The sequence below is a fragment of the Rhopalosiphum maidis genome, chromosome 3 (assembly GCF_003676215.2).
Source record: "Rhopalosiphum maidis isolate BTI-1 chromosome 3, ASM367621v3, whole genome shotgun sequence".
Classification (NCBI taxonomy): domain Eukaryota; kingdom Metazoa; phylum Arthropoda; class Insecta; order Hemiptera; family Aphididae; genus Rhopalosiphum; species Rhopalosiphum maidis.
Window position 1 is genome coordinate 11,076,005 of NC_040879.1, and position 7,186 is coordinate 11,083,190.

The window sequence follows — 7,186 nt, forward strand, 5'->3', positions numbered from 1 at the left end:
GAATTTAATAAATTTTTTGATTTTAGTAAAAATAGAGTGATGAATTCTCCTAAAAATTGGTTGAATAATAAATTCATAGTGAAACTTGACATTGGTTTTTGAAACTTTGGGAAATTATTTGTTTATTCAATTAATAAATTATTGCAGTCAACGACATATTTATATTTTTTAACATTGGAATGTTCTTTAATGTCATTTAAAACATTACATGAGTTCTTAGTTAACAATTTTGTTATATTTTTGAAGCCAATTTTATTTTCTTTAGAAGTCTGACAACACTATATATTTTATTTTTAACGTGTTCTTATTGTTCAAACACTTTTGCTTTATTCAACTCAATACATCATATTGTTTATTTAATCTTGGAAGTTTAGCCTTTTGTAACTCTAATTATGCATTATTTTCTGTTCTATTTCCGATACTAATGCACATTATTATTTACAGATTTTCATGGATCATCTGACGTTGTCTTTGATGTTCACCATTCAGTCTATTGAAAGTCAATATTACAGTCATACGGCGTCAAATTTATTATTATGTTTTATCATCAATTTTTGAATTTAACACAGATAATTTTAGTGAGCATTGTTTAATCATACAATTAAAATCTTTCAAATTAATTTAAACTATTGTTATCAAAGTTATTGTAAATGATGTGGTTTGTTCACATAAGTAATGCTAACATTTTTTTTGGAATTCTCATTTCCTTGAAGAATTATTATCATTAACATCTTGCAATTAACACCTATTGCTACTCTTGGACAATGGTCCGTTATTATTCTTCATTTTTTTAAGTTTTACCCAATTAATATTATGGTTCATTCAAATGTTCATTCTTTTTATTTAACTTTCTAAACAACTTGTTAGAGATCTTAAGGATTCTTATGTGGTTTTCTTAAAAATATACAGTAGCAGTAACACAAAAAATAGTGTTTAAATGTCACTGTATGTTTTATACTGATATTGCCACCACAAATGGTAAATCCTGTTTTTCAATCATTCTGTAGTAAAGTAAAAGTAATTGAGTTTAATAAATTTTTTGATTTTAGTAAAAATAGAGTGAGGAATTCTCCTAAAAATTGATTGAATAATAAATTCATAGTGAAACTTGACATTGGTTTTTGAAACTTTGGGAAATTATTTGTTAATTCAATTAATAAATTATTGCAGTCAACGATTTATTTATATTTTTTAACATTGGAATGTTCTTTAATGTCTTTAAAACATTACATGAGTTCTTAGTTAACTATTTTGTTATATTTTTGAAGCCAATTTTATTTTCTTCTGAAGTCTGACAACACTATATATTTTATTTGTAACGTGTTCTTATTGTACAAACACTTTTGCTTTATTCAACCCAATACATCATATTGTTTATCTAATCTTGGAAGTTTAGCCTTTTGTAACTCTAATTATGCATTATTTTCTGTTCTATTTCCGATACTAATGCACATTATTATTTACAGATTTTCATGGATCATCTGACGTTGTCTTTGATGTTCACCATTCAGTCTATTGAAAGTCAATATTACAGTCATACGGCGTCAAATTTATTATTATGTTTTATCATCAATTTTTGAATTTAACACAGATAATTTTAGTGAGCATTGTTTAATCATACAATTAAAATCTTTCAAATTAATTTAAACTATTGTTATCAAAGTTATTGTAAATGATGTGGTTTGTTCACATAAGTAAAGCTAACAATTTTTTTGGAATTCTCATTTCCTTGAAGAATTATTACCATTAACATCTTGCAATTAACACCTATTGCAACTCTGGGACAATGGTCTGTTATTATTCTTCATTTTTTTAAGTTTTACCCAATTAATATTATCGTTCATTCAAATGTTCATTCTTTTTATTTAACTTTCTAAACAACTTGTTAGAGATCTTAAGGATTCTTATGTGGTTTTCTTAAAAATATACAGTAGCAGTAACACAAAAAATAGTGTTTAAATGTCACTGTATGTTTTATACTGATATTGCCACCACAAATGGTAAATCCTGTTTTTCAATCATTCTGTAGTAAAGTAAAAGTAATTGAGTTTAATAAATTTTTTGATTTTAGTAAAAATAGAGTGAGGAATTCTCCTAAAAATTGATTGAATAATAAATTCATAGTGAAACTTGACATTGGTTTTTGAAACTTTGGGAAATTATTAGTTTATTCAATTAATAATTATTGCAGTCAACGATTTATTTATATTTTTTAACATTGGAATGTTCTTTAATGTCATTTAAAACATTACATGAGTTCCTAGTTAACTATTTTGTTATATTTTTGAAGCCAATTTTTTTTTCTTCAGAACTCTGACAACACTATTATATTTTATTTGTAACGTGTTCTTATAGTACAAACACTTTTGCTTTATTCAACTCAATATATCATATTGTTTATCTAATCTTGGAAGTTTAGCCTTTTGTAACTCTAATTATGCATTATTTTCTGTTCTATTTCCGATACTAATGCACATTATTATTTACAGATTTTCATGGATCATCTGACGTTGTCTTTGATGTTCACCATTCAGTCTATTGAAAGTCAATATTACAGTCATACGGCGTCAAATTTATTATTATGTTTTATCATCAATTTTTGAATTTAACACAGATAATTTTAGTGAGCATTGTTTAATCATACAATTATAATCTTTCAAATTAATTTAAACTATTGTTATCAAAGTTATTGTAAATGATGTGGTTTGTTCACATAAGTAATGCTAACATTTTTTTTGGGATTCTCATTTCCTTGAAGAATTATTATTATTAACATCTTGCAATTAACACCTATTGCTACTCTTGGACAATGGTCCGTTATTATTCTTCATTTTTTTAAGTTTTACCCAATTAATATTATGGTTCATTCAAATGTTCATTCTTTTTATTTAACTTTCTAAACAACTTGTTAGAGATCTTAAGGATTCTTATGTGGTTTTCTTAAAAATATACAGTAGCAGTAACACAAAAAATAGTGTTTAAATGTCACTGTATGTTTTATACTGATATTGCCACCACAAATGGTAAATCCTGTTTTTCAATCATTCTGTAGTAAAGTAAAAGTAATTGAGTTTAATAAATTTTTTGATTTTAGTAAAAATAGAGTGAGGAATTCTCCTAAAAATTGATTGAATAATAAATTCATAGTGAAACTTGACATTGGTTTTTGAAACTTTGGAAAAATTATTAGTTTATTCAATTAATAATTTATTGCAGTCAACGATTTATTTATATTTTTTAACATTGGAATGTTCTTTAATGTCATTTAAAACATTACATGAGTTCCTAGTTAACTATTTTGTTATATTTTTTAAGCCAATTTTTTTTTCTTCAGAACTCTGACAACACTATTTATTTTATTTGTAACGTGTTCTTATTGTACAAACACTTTTGCTTTATTCAACTCAATATATCATATTGTTTATCTAATCTTGGAAGTTTAGCCTTTTGTAACTCTAATTATGCATTATTTTCTGTTCTATTTCCGATACTAATGCACATTATTATTTACAGATTTTCATGGATCATCTGACGTTGTCTTTGATGTTCACCATTCAGTCTATTGAAAGTCAATATTACAGTCATACGGCGTCAAATTTATTATTATGTTTTATCATCAATTTTTGAATTTAACACAGATAATTTTAGTGAGCATTGTTTAATCATACAATTATAATCTTTCAAATTAATTTAAACTATTGTTATCAAAGTTATTGTAAATGATGTGGTTTGTTCACATAAGTAAAGCTAACAATTTTTTTGGAATTCTCATTTCCTTGAAGAATTATTACCATTAACATCTTGCAATTAACACCTATTGCAACTCTGGGACAATGGTCTGTTATTATTCTTCATTTTTTTAAGTTTTACCCAATTAATATTATCGTTCATTCAAATGTTCATTCTTTTTATTTAACTTTCTAAACAACGTGTTAGAGATTTTAAGGATTCTTATGTGGTTTTCCTAAAAATATACAGTAGCAGTAACACAAAAAATAGTGTTTAAAGGTCACTGTATGTTTTATACTGATATTACCACCACAAATGGTGAATCCTGTTTTTCAATCATTCTGTAGTAAAGTAAAAGTAATTGAGTTTAATAAATTTTTTGATTTTAGTAAAAATAGAGTGAGGAATTCTCCTAAAAATTGATTGAATAATAAATTCATAGTGAAACTTGACATTGGTTTTTGAAACTTTGGGAAATTATTAGTTTATTCAATTAATAATTTATTGCAGTCAACGATTTATTTATATTTTTTAACATTGGAATGTTCTTTAATGTCATTTAAAACATTACATGAGTTCCTAGTTAACTATTTTGTTATATTTTTTAAGCCAATTTTTTTTTCTTCAGAACTCTGACAACACTATTTATTTTATTTGTAACGTGTTCTTATTGTACAAACACTTTTGCTTTATTCAACCCAATACATCATATTGTTTATCTAATCTTGGAAGTTTAGCCTTTTGTAACTCTAATTATGCATTATTTTCTGTTCTATTTCCGATACTAATGCACATTATTATTTACAGATTTTCATGGATCATCTGACGTTGTCTTTGATGTTCACCATTCAGTCTATTGAAAGTCAATATTACAGTCATACGGCGTCAAATTTATTATTATGTTTTATCATCAATTTTTGAATTTAACACAGATAATTTTAGTGAGCATTGTTTAATCATACAATTAAAATCTTTCAAATTAATTTAAACTATTGTTATCAAAGTTATTGTAAATGATGTGGTTTGTTCACATAAGTAAAGCAAACAATTTTTTTGGAATTCTCATTTCCTTGAAGAATTATTACCATTAACATCTTGCAATTAACACCTATTGCAACTCTGGGACAATGGTCTGTTATTATTCTTCATTTTTTTAAGTTTTACCCAATTAATATTATCGTTCATTCAAATGTTCATTCTTTTTAATTAACTTTCTAAACAACTTGTTAGAGATCTTAAGGATTCTTATGTGGTTTTCTTAAAAATATACAGTAGCAGTAACACAAAAAATAGTGTTTAAATGTCACTGTATGTTTTATACTGATATTGCCACCACAAATGGTAAATCCTGTTTTTCAATCATTCTGTAGTAAAGTAAAAGTAATTGAGTTTAATAAATTTTTTGATTTTAGTAAAAATAGAGTGAGGAATTCTCCTAAAAATTGATTGAATAATAAATTCATAGTGAAACTTGACATTGGTTTTTGAAACTTTGGGAAATTATTTGTTTATTCAATTAATAAATTATTGCAGTCAACGATATATTTATATTTTTTAACATTGGAATGTTCTTTAATGTCATTTAAAACATTACATGAGTTCTTAGTTAACTATTTTGTTATATTTTTTGAAGCCAATTTTATTTTCTTCAGAAGTCTGACAACACTATATATTTTATTTGTAACGTGTTCTTATTGTACAAACACTTTTGCTTTATTCAACTCAATACATCATATTGTTTATCTAATCTTGGAAGTTTAGCCTTTTGTAACTCTAATTATGCATTATTTTCTGTTCTATTTCCGATACTAATGCACATTATTATTTACAGATTTTCATGGATCATCTGACGTGTCTTTGATGTTCACCATTCAGTCTATTGAAAGTCAATATTACAGTCATACGGCGTCAAATTTATTATTATGTTTTATCATCAATTTTTGAATTTAACACAGATAATTTTAGTGAGCATTGTTTAATCATACAATTATAATCTTTCAAATTAATTTAAACTATTGTTATCAAAGTTATTGTAAATGATGTGGTTTGTTCACATAAGTAAAGCTAACAATTTTTTTGGAATTCTCATTTCCTTGAAGAATTATTACCATTAACATCTTGCAATTAACACCTATTGCAACTCTGGGACAATGGTCTGTTATTATTCTTCATTTTTTTAAGTTTTACCCAATTAATATTATCGTTCATTCAAATGTTCATTCTTTTTATTTAACTTTCTAAACAACTTGTTAGAGATCTTAAGGATTCTTATGTGGTTTTCTTAAAAATATACAGTAGCAGTAACACAAAAAATAGTGTTTAAATGTCACTGTATGTTTTATACTGATATTGCCACCACAAATGGTAAATCCTGTTTTTCAATCATTCTGTAGTAAAGTAAAAGTAATTGAGTTTAATAAATTTTTTGATTTAGTAAAAATAGAGTGAGGAATTCTCCTAAAAATTGATTGAATAATAAATTCATAGTGAAACTTGACATTGGTTTTTGAAACTTTGGGAAATTATTGTTAATTCAATTAATAAATTATTGCAGTCAACGATTTATTTATATTTTTTAACATTGGAATGTTCTTTAATGTCATTTAAAACATTACATGAGTTCTTAGTTAACTATTTTGTTATATTTTTGAAGCCAATTTTATTTTCTTATGAAGTCTGACAACACTATATATTTTATTTGTAACGTGTTCTATTGTACAAACACTTTTGCTTTATTCAACAAAATACATCATATTGTTTATCTAATCTTGGAAGTTTAGCCTTTGTAACTCTAATTATGCATTATTTTATGTTCTATTTCCGATACTAATGCACATTATTATTTACAGATTTTCATGGATCATCTGACGTTGTCTTTGATGTTCACCATTCAGTCTATTGAAAGTCAATATTACAGTCATACGGCCGTCAAATTTATTATTATGTTTTATCATCAATTGTGAATTAACACAGATAATTTTAGTGAGCATTGTTTAATCATACAATTAAAATCTTTCAAATTAATTTAAACTATTGTTATCAAAGTTAGTGTAAATGATGTGGTTTGTTCACATAAGTAAAGCTAAACAATTTTTTTGGAATTCTCATTTCCTTGAAGAATTATTACCATTAACATCTTGCAATTAACACCTATTGCAACTCTGGGACAATGGTCTGTTATTATTCTTCATTTTTTTAAGTTTTACCCAATTAATATTATCGTTCATTCAAATGTTCATTCTTTTAATTAACTTTCTAAACAACTTGTAGAGATCTTAAGGATTCTTATGTGGTTTTCTTAAAAATATACAGTAGCAGTAACACAAAAATAGTGTTTAAATGTCACTGTATGTTTTATACTGATATTGCCACCACAAATGGTAAATCCTGTTTTTCAATCATTCTGTAGTAAAGTAAAAGTAATTGAGTTTAATAAATTTTTTGATTTTAGTAAAAA